This window comes from Alosa sapidissima, chromosome 1 (assembly GCF_018492685.1).
Source record: "Alosa sapidissima isolate fAloSap1 chromosome 1, fAloSap1.pri, whole genome shotgun sequence".
NCBI lineage: Eukaryota > Metazoa > Chordata > Actinopteri > Clupeiformes > Clupeidae > Alosa > Alosa sapidissima.
The window spans coordinates 33,935,026-33,945,702 of NC_055957.1; the positions used below are offsets into that span (position 1 = coordinate 33,935,026).

Sequence of the window (10,677 nt, forward strand, 5' to 3'; positions counted from 1 at the left end):
CAATTTTCCACCACTCATTCGCTCGCAACCCCCCAAATGAAATGGGCACAAGTGTTTAATGTCATTATGCTTGTAATTTATGTCATACATATTATACATACAGTACATATCTGTAATAGTGTTCAAAGAACACATAATACAACATATACAATAGTAAATAATGTCATCTTATACTGTCTTGAATAGAGAAGTGTAGTTTAGTATAGAGTAGACTCATCAGAGAACCCATGTAATGACACCCCCCCCCCCCCCACACACACACACACACACACACACAAACAGACACAAACACACATACACACAGACACACACACACACACACATTCATTTTACTCCTTTAGTTCCATCACAGTTCTGCTCAGCTTAGTAAATGTGGACTGATCCCCTGCTTCTGAAGCATGCAGTGCTAATATCAGTGGGCGTATCTCCAGACACATATGTGAGTCCTCTCATGTTTATTTATGGCTGGCTTTATGCTTAGTTATTCCATAATATCTCCAAACAGCAGAGCGCCATCCCTTATGGCTGTCCCCTGGGACCCTGCACTCCTGGCAGTAAATCACGTCTGCTGGGCTGAAGAAGACTCTAAGTCTTACTGATGCACATGATGGTCTCAGAGGGACAGGCAGTCTGTCCAAAATAACAACTTCATCTGACAGGCTGACCCGCCCTGTATCGTTATTTTAGGCACAGATCTGTCTGAACAGACATGATGTGAAGCTAATAGAGTCTGTGTATCTGAAACAGATAACTAGGTGGGGGGCGTGTGATGTGAATATTTATCACTGAGGTGGGAATGTTTGACATGATGATTGGTTAGGGATTGAAAGTGTGTGTGTGTGTGTGTAAGACATCAGGCTGTTTCTTAAAAAAACTCATTGAGCCCCACCCACCCCTAACCTTGTTTGTAAGTCTTGGGAATTGAGCTGTCTGCGGCGTAGGGGCTCTGTGTTATCGCTCTTATTGATTACCACTGCACAGTGTCCCAATTTCATTCTTTTCTGTTCCCGGAGGACAAAACTGGACAATTACATGCATTTTCCACTTTTATTCCACAAGGCCCGAGGGATTCACAGCCCTACAGAGTGCAAAAGATCTAGCATGAGGTATGTACGTGTGTGTGTGGTACTTCCAACCAACAGATTCAGAGTTTATTTCCCTCAGGCACAGTGAGGAAGCTGATAAAGCTTTGCAGTTTTTCCAAAAAGTCACTTAACATAGAAAGGTTGCTGTTTTTTTATATAGCACAAAACAGCACAGGGCAGCACAATGCATTTCAAATAAAGTCCATAAAAAAGCCGCAGGAATTCAGGCCACAGTGAATCTGTTAGGCCTACTGCATGCTGATAGCATTAATCAAAGGTGGAGTTTTTATAAAGCTTAAACACTTGGCAAAGGTCTTCCTTTATGGACATGTTAGACTTTGCTGAATCACACAGCCTTTATACAGTAGCAGAACAGGCTGTGCAGGTGTGTTTGTAGGCCTGCTATGAGAAGATTATGTAAGAGAGATTTCCATGTCTGTCATTGTATAAAGCCCACCCCATGCCAGATATGCTGTTATGATTGGCTCCTGGGTTTTTGGTGATTCAGAAGTGGGACTGAAAGGGACGGTGGCCAGAGGGATCCAAATCCCAGTGAATCCAAATATGTCTGCGTTCATCCAGGCTAAATGTGGAGACTATCTGACATGCAGTAGTCCTCCCTCCAAATTAATGGCAGACACTCAAAGACAAACATGAGACTCACTATATGGGAGAGATTGGAAAACTGTTCTCAACACATAGTTATCAAGCCCTAAATCAGGGGTTCTCAAACTTTTTCATTTTGAATTTCAACTCAATTTTGGATAAAAACGTGCAATTGAAACAAAATATATGTTTACTTCCATGACTGAGACTTTGGGGCATTCTCTGTTATACCGTTGGAGAGTTGCAAAGGAACAGTGCATCAGCCTGTAGCGACTCTTCAGCTCAATAAGCTACAGTAGACCTATTTTTCTAAAGAGAGATGTTTTGCTGTGCACTGCTGGCAAATAGGTCCAAACACTGTGGACATCATTCTGATGGCAGTTACGGGAAAACCGGAGTGCACTTAACTCATTATACTATATTTGTGTTTTTTTTTTGTTTTTTTCATTTATCTAGGTTTCTTTATTTATGAAAGTCATCAGTTGAAACAGCTCTTTCCTGTCGAGTTAAACCTATGTGCTAGCCTGTGCCTACTCTGTCAGTGTTGGGCTTTTAGCCAACTACACGGAAGGGAGCTGCAACTCACTGGTTGTTTCAGCGGATGAAACTCACTGGTTGGTCAGGATGGAGCGTTGCAATGGTGTACTAGTCAAGGTCAGGACAGAGAGGGGAGCACAATCCAACTACACATCTTTTCTAGACATCAACAATTAAAATGTTGCTGTGAAGGGTTTATTTAGAAATTAAATCTGAAGACATTGTTACATAAAAAATATTTGTTTAATTGTTTTCATTTGACAGTTGGTGTTTCTTCTTAACGAGTCCAATAAATGACTGCCAAGTGTGAAATTAAATTAATTTTTGTTTGAAGTTTCATAACTCTTGCTGTGCTGTCTGACTCGGGATCAGTTTTCAGTGTGTCACACCAACCCAGTCTCACGTCTGAACGTGTCACTGTCACGTTAATTAATCTATTGGGACGTGTTGTGTAACACGTTTCCTTGTTAAAAAACGTGTTGAGCACGACGTAATTATCGTGTTACTATCACGTTGTATTTCGCTTTCAGCCAGAACCACGTCATCTGTCAAAAAAGCCCGACCCAAAATGGCGAGAATGTTATTTGATGCTTTTGACGTGCAGTTTCATACTCTTAAGCCTGCTTTGAGTTGTGGGTTAGAAGGAGCCACCTTCTAGCTAGCAGTTTTAGAAGGCTGAACCCCAGAATCCAGAAACAAGAACCGAGCAGGGACGGAGAAAAAAGAAGAATCCAAATGGGAAATGAGGTGAGCCTTGCTACTGCCGCTAGCATGATCATTTTGCTAGCAATTGAGCAAAACATTTTAAAGTTGATTTAACATGAAATAGTAGCCTATGCATGGGCAATACTGTGAATTCAGAGTAGGCTTGCACAACTTATAATTTAGCTAACGTGCATGATGTAATGTTACGTTAATCTGTAAAACAGCTGTTGTCTGTGTAAATTAACATTGTAGCCTAATATTGTTAGTGTGGGCTACAGCTAACAGCTGGGAGGTAGCCTATCAGCCAGGCATGTATAATCGATAATCATGATGAACGTGAATAGATTTTGTTGCGAAAACGCGCATTGTTTTAGGCCACATATCAGCTATAAAACAATTGTATTCTGATACAGCAGTTCTCCAGATGTTAGATATTCACTTATATTATAATATAATTTTGTATTTCTTTAACCTGATTAAGAGAGGGGTTTAATTCAATAGAGAATTGCAATGTGTGTAGCCCATAATATTAGAGAGATTAGGCTAGATTTAGATTAGATTCAACTTTATTGTAATTTAAAAGAGTAGGCTACAGGTACAGAGCCAATGAAATGCAGTTGACATCCAACCAGAAGTGCAAAGAAGCAGTTATGTAGACGATCAAGATTAATTATGTACACCAGTTAGATAAATAGGCAAGTTTTCCAGATGACATGTGTACAGTGACAGAAATAGCCTATACAGTGAATATGGAATGTGTGTCTAGCCTACAACAAAACAAATTGATAATAATACATAAATAATACATAATAATGATAATAATAGCAGTAATTACAGTAGGCCACTCGCACTGTTGTTGGTGACGTGTCTGTTTCCTATTATTCAATGCCACTCTCCTACTGTCTCCTTTACTGCCCTGCGCCACTTGCCTACTATCTTTTGCCTCTTGCCTACTGTCCAGCACAACTCGTCTACCATCTCCTATGCTGACCCACGCCACTCACCTACTGTTTCCTAACTGTCCAATGCCACAAACTGTAACATTAAGCTGACACAATCTTGCTGCACGGTTACTTATCTGCATGCAATCACTATTGCCAGCTGTTATGAGTAAACATTATATTGGGACACCAATATATTTCTGATTTCTGATTCACGGGCAGTGTATTTGCTACTGAAGAAAAGGAGAACACATAGTAATTGTTCTTGGATTGAGATTTAGAGTAAGGTTTCTATTGATCTTTTTCAGATAAGGCCTCTTCATTTTCATCTGTGAAGGATCTACATGGACTTGGTCTGGATAGCCTTTCCTGTTTTGATGAGCCAGTCGGTATGTATTTGACATTCTTTAGGATAAAAGGAGCCATATGTTATCAAAAATTCTACACCCATACTGTAGAAAAGCTTTGTTGCTGTTTGTTATTGTTGTTGTTGAAAACTACGTTGAATGCAAAGAGATGCATATGTCCCTTGGGAGGAGAGGGATGTGGATGATTGAATTGTCCAACAGACATAAAAATATGACTGTGTATGATTGTGTTTGTGTCTGTATATGATTTTTTTGTACTTGTTGCATTTTAAGCATGCTTATATACTTTATGCCATGGTGGTCTAAATTGTCTTTATTGCCACTTGCAGGGTCTAGAGGAAAAACCCTATATGAGCCCCAGGGTGAGTAGTGTATAATTACTTTATCCCAAGATTGATTTTCGTAGAAAGGTGTTCAAACCAAAATCAAACCAAAATCATAGATAGATAGATAGATTTATTATTTGTCCTTTCGGAAAATTGTTCTGCGCCATACAGTAGACAGTTAGACAAGACTGAATACAAGACGGAATTCCCCTCACCCCAACCGCCCCCACCCTACCACACTCCCACACATACACAACATCAGGGCAGAAGGCACAGACCCCACTACACATTTATAGAATGATAAAGTGCAGTTGTGCATACTGTGATAGTCCAGCTGGAAAGAAAGTGCATGGTCCTGCAGGTAACGTCTTGTTCATCAATGTAATGCTAGTTGGAATGAATTACCTACTGGCTCAATTTGTTTGGAAAGAAGGTAGCCTGAACCTCCCTGATGGCAACACCTCATATGCCTGGTGTATGGGATGTGACATATCTCTATTATTTGCATGACCTTTCTTCAACACCCTTCTTTCACAGGTCGTAGCAATACTGTCTGGTTTTTGCCCCTCAACCTTGCTGGCCATGTTAACTATCTTGCTCAGTTTGGTTTTTTTTGGTCACTGACAAAGAGAAATACCAGGTAACACAACAAAAAAGTAGCATGCTCTTCACAAATGAATGATAGAAAAGTAATATATCTCTATCCACTCTAAATTGTCTTAGTTTGCACATAAAATGCAGCCTCTGCAGCCCCTTTTTATAGATGGTGTTGGTATTACTGTCCCATTGCAACTTATTATCTATTATTGTGCCTAAGTACTTGTACTCGACTACAATCACAACATCCTCACCATTTTTAACCATACACTGGGGGGGCTGGCTCCCAGTTCTGTACTGTAGTCTATTATTATTTGCTTTGTTTTCTGTATATTTAGAAGATGACAGCTGGACCTACACCATTTCGCGAATTGATCCACCCAGGCCCTGTAGTTGGTCTCCTCGCTATTCTGTATTAACCCCACTATTGCTGTGTCATCTGCAGATTTTATGAGGTATGTAAACGTTCGAAAAACGCAGAAGAGCCCCGTATAAGAGCCCCAGTGTGATAGGCTGGTTGCTGTCATGTGACACACGCCACCACAAGAAAGCGGAAACACATTGTAGAGCCGTGTGGGGTAAGGTAAGTTAAACTACGTAAATTTAGTAAATAATAATTATAACAAATAGTTGTTTTTTGTTGTTTTGAACAAAATATAGAGATACTTATCCTGACCAAAACTCCTTCATGCTGTAAAACAGCTAGAATCACGCGAAATCAGTGCAATTTCTTAGTCAATGTCTTATAAGTGTAAAAGACGTGGAGAAATAGCCTACGTAATAATTAGCTAAATAAATCATTGTTCACTACACGTTATGGTTAAATTATTGAAATGAATGCGATGGTGATACAATCCTGCTTTTCAATTAGTTGACATGGTGTTTGACATTAAATTATAATGAGGTCAGTTTCATGTAATAAGCTATTTGTTTCTTTGGGTCTGGTTAATTGAAATTAGCAATTTCTTAGTACAATTCAATGTCTTATAATGGTAAAAGACGTGGACAAATACATGATAATTAGCCAAATAAATCGTTGTTCACGACACGTTATGGTTAAATTATTGGAATGAGTGTGATGGTGATACAATCCTGCTTTTCAATTAGTTGAGATGGTGTTTGACATTAAATTATAAGCAGGTCAGTTTCACGTAATAAGCTATTTGTTTCTTTGGGTCTGGGTAATTCATGTGACAAAAAATTCTGTTATAGGCTACTACTGTTTTTCTGAAAAACAAAGCAGTACAACATTTCTATCTCCAAAATAATGCATTGTACGCTTGTGTGTACTACGTAGTGCATGCAGCTTTCAATGTCCAAAGTAGCCTATACTGATTTTCCTGCATAAGAACTACAAATACTCCTCCAAAACTACAGTGTTGACACTTGAAGTTGTGGAGTTACATTTTAGTAGCCTATTCTATAATAGCATAAATACCCACATCGGTTTTACCTTTGTCCCACCTGTATACAACATATGTCTATGAATTGCAGTAGTGATCAAATGAAAAAGGAAAGAAAGGTGTCCTGATGTGTTGTTTAGGGATGGTCCTGCAATGTTTTCTCGACATATCTTTATGTCTTTTTTTTCTCCCCTCTACTTATGTTTTCACAGATCCTTGCTCCTGATATCCTGATGTATGGGTTGCACTTCATTATATGACTCCAACAGAACACTCACAGAAAGGAGAGTAGTATCAAACTACAAGACAGCCAGCATGTAAGCAAGGCCTTGTTTGTCCTTGTTTGGCTACTCATTTGTCTACTTCCTGAAGAGGCTGAAGCATGCTGGCCTCCTTGCTTCCATTAACAGCTGTGTTATGGAGTGCATCCTCACATCATGGTCTACTGCAGCGGTGGATACAGAGGACAATTGGCAGGTATTTTACGTCACTTTTACATTACTTTTACTGTGATTTTGCTAGATATGGTTGTCGCTGTGCTAAATATAGGCCCATATTGTAGATCGAGAAACGCATTGTACAGCTGATACATCTTGGGCTATACTATTAAGGGACAGCTGTATTGACCACCTAAATCATATATTTTCTGAAAGCCTATAGCCTCTAGATGTCAATTAATATACATTAAGACATGTCCCACCTTCCTACTGACTTTGGTGCATCATAAGGCGTACATAGGCCCATAATGTAGATCAAGAAACACATTGTACAGCTGATACATCTAGGGCTATAATATTAAGGGACAGCTGAATTGACCACCTACACCATATATTTTCTGAAAGCCTATAGCCTATAGATGTCAATTAATATATATTAAGACATGTCCCACCTTCCTACTGACTTTGACATATCATAAGGCGTATATAGGCCTATATTGTAGATCGAGAAACGCATTGTACAGCTGATACATCTTGGGCTATAATATTAAGGGACAGCTGAATTGACCACCTAAACCATATATTTTCTGAAAGCCTATAGCCTCTAGATGTCAATTAATATACATTAAGACATGCCCCACCTTCCTACTGACTTTGGTGCATCATAAGGCGTACATAGGCCTATATTGTAGATCGAGAAACCGATTGTACAACTGATACATCTTGGGCTATAATATTAAGGGACAGCTGAATTGACCACCTAAACCATATATTTTCTGAAAGCCTATAACCTCTAGATATCAATTAATATACATTAAGACATGTCCCACCTTCCTACTGACTTTGACATATCATAAGGCGTACATAGGCTCATATTGTAGATCGAGAAACGCATTGTACAGCGGATACATCTTGGGCTATACTATTAAGGGACAGCTGTATTGACCACCTAAATCATATATTTTCTGAAAGCCTATAGCCTCTAGATGTCAATTAATATACATTAAGACATGTCCCACCTTCCTACTGACTTTGGTGCATCATAAGGCGTACATAGGCCCATAATGTAGATCAAGAAACACATTGTACAGCTGATACATCTAGGGCTATAATATTAAGGGACAGCTGAATTGACCACCTAAACCATATATTTTCTGAAAGCCTATAACCTCTAGACGTCAATTAATATACATTAAGACATGTCCCACCTTCCTACTGACTTTGACATATCATAAGGCGTACATAGGCCCATTTTGTAGATCGAGAAACGCATTGTACAGCGGATACATCTTGGGCTATACTATTAAGGGACAGCTGAATTGACAACCTAAACCATATATTTTCTGAAAGCCTATAGCCTCTAGATGTCAATTAATATACATTAAGACATGCCCCACCTTCCTACTGACTTTGGTGCATCATAAGGCGTACATAGGCCCATAATGTAGATTGAGAAACGCATTGTACAGCTGATACATCTTGGGCTATAATATTAAGGGACAGCTGAATTGACCCCCTAAACCATATATTTTCTGAAAGCCTATAGCCTCTAGATGTCAATTAAAATATATTAAGACATGTCCCACCTTCCTACTGACTTTGGTGCATCATAAGGCGTATATAGGCCTATATTGTAGATCGAGAAACCGATTGTACAACTGATATATCTTGGGCTATACTATTAATGTACAGCTGAATTGACCACCTAAACAATATATTTTCTGAAAGCCTATAGCCTCTAGATGTCAATTAATATACATTAAGACATGTCCCACCTTCCTACTGACTTTGGTGCATCATACGGCGTTTGCAGGAAGGTGGACCATGTGCTAATGTATGTTAACTCACATGTATAAGTGACAAGCTTTAAGAAAATATATGCTTTGCATGGCTAAAATTGCTTTACCTTTATGTTGGAGCTCAAAATCATATGCCCCATTCATTCGCCAATTTACAAAATAGTGCGATGTATACATTTATGTCCTCCAAAGTTTGCAGGAAGGTGGGCCATGTGCTAGTGTATTAAGGGACAGCTGAATTGACCACCTAAACCACATATTTTCTGAAAACCCATAGCCTCTAGATGTCAATTAATATTAATTAAGACATTTCCCACCTTCCTACTTACTCTGGCATATGATAAAGCATACATAGGCCCATATTGTAGGTCGAGAAACAAATTGTTCAGTTGATACAATTTGGCGTACACTATTAAGGGACAGCTGATTCAACCACCTAAACCATACTAGGACTTGGCCCACCCTCCTTAAATACTTTGGCACACTATTTGAAAGGCATAGACCTGCATTTTATAAGTGGACTTTATAGTCATCAGTATGTTTGAACATGTCAAGAGATACACTGAGATTGTAGTTTCTTTCTTTGTACACTTGTTTTATCTCTATTTCTAATTTCCAGGTTGTCAGCTGTTTGGTTATCCCCAAAGCAGAAAGACATGCCAGGAAGGAGCAAGGCAAAGCCCGGGGATTTTTCTGCAGCTGTTCCTGCCCGTTATAGAAGGACTGCTCCTGAGAATAGATGGGTGTCTACATCGTTTTGCAAAATGGGTCTTCTACACATGATGTTTGTCAAGCACTGCTCATTGACTGGCCAGGGGTCCTCTGTATTGTGACCACTGGTCAAAGGCGCCACATGACTGTCTCAAAGTCCTCTACATCATTCCGGTGACGGGACTTCTGGCCTAGTCTGACAGGATGGGTCTTGTGTTACTGTGACCAGACGGCTCAACAATGCATCATTCTCATCCATGCCCTCATCGCCTCAAGACTGGAGTACAGCATTCTCTATGGTCTTGAAAAATATTACTGTCTTTATTATTATTATTATTATTATTATTATTATTATTATTATTACAGGTCTCTCTGCACCCGAACCAGCAGGTTCAGAGGAAGCTTCTTTTCTGTGGCTGTCACCCGACTGGACTGTAGCTCTGTATCCCGTGGTGTATACTACGAATCTCGATTAGTCGGTTAGCGAGGTATGTTGCGCTCAAAGCCAGGGTATGCTGTGACACGAAAGTGGATCTGTTTTAGTGTCGCTGTATCACCATGGTATCTTATGCTGTCAACCAAACCTGGTCGGGAGGAGGTTATGTGCTAAGTTATAGCTCAAATCGTGTAATCTACCGCCCACTGACCAATCAATTGTCTTAGAAACGAAGTTATCTCACGTGTAGGATTCTGTCATATATCGTACAGGTGGAGCTCCACCTCTACTAACATTTTGGATCTCGGATGCACTTTAATAGTGCTGTGCGTGCAGATATCCCACTATGGACGTGCATACCATACAACAACTGATGACAGTTGATTTATTTGATGTTATAGGTTAGACACAAAAAATTACCGCAGTGTAGATTAAGCTATCGCTCATAAATGCGGAAGTAATTGTTTTTAAATAGAGGCGGTCTTGTAATTGTTTTTAAAACGTGCGTCTCCACGTTTCACGATTGGCCAACGTCATCCCAACACCGAGAACGCGCACAGATCTGAGCTGGAAGCCTAGTTTGACAAATATATCACATAACTGCTATCGTAGTATCACTTAACATATACCCCTGAGTCAAGGCTTTGTCAAGCCTCGATATGTAGACATAACCTAGATATGTCTAACGTGCTTCGTAGTATACCCCACCGGTGACAACCAATCAAG

General features: G+C 39.6%; 1 long non-coding RNA gene across 1 annotated transcript; it reads left to right on the plus strand.

Annotated features, from left to right (window-relative positions):
• Positions 1-2,620: 2,620 nt before the first annotated feature.
• On the plus strand, positions 2,621-10,078 carry LOC121711433. Its single transcript, XR_006032322.1, has 5 exons — positions 2,621-2,975; positions 4,183-4,263; positions 4,572-4,604; positions 6,781-7,045; positions 9,424-10,078. It is a non-coding gene; the product is annotated as an uncharacterized LOC121711433 (long non-coding RNA).
• Positions 10,079-10,677: the final 599 nt, after the last annotated feature.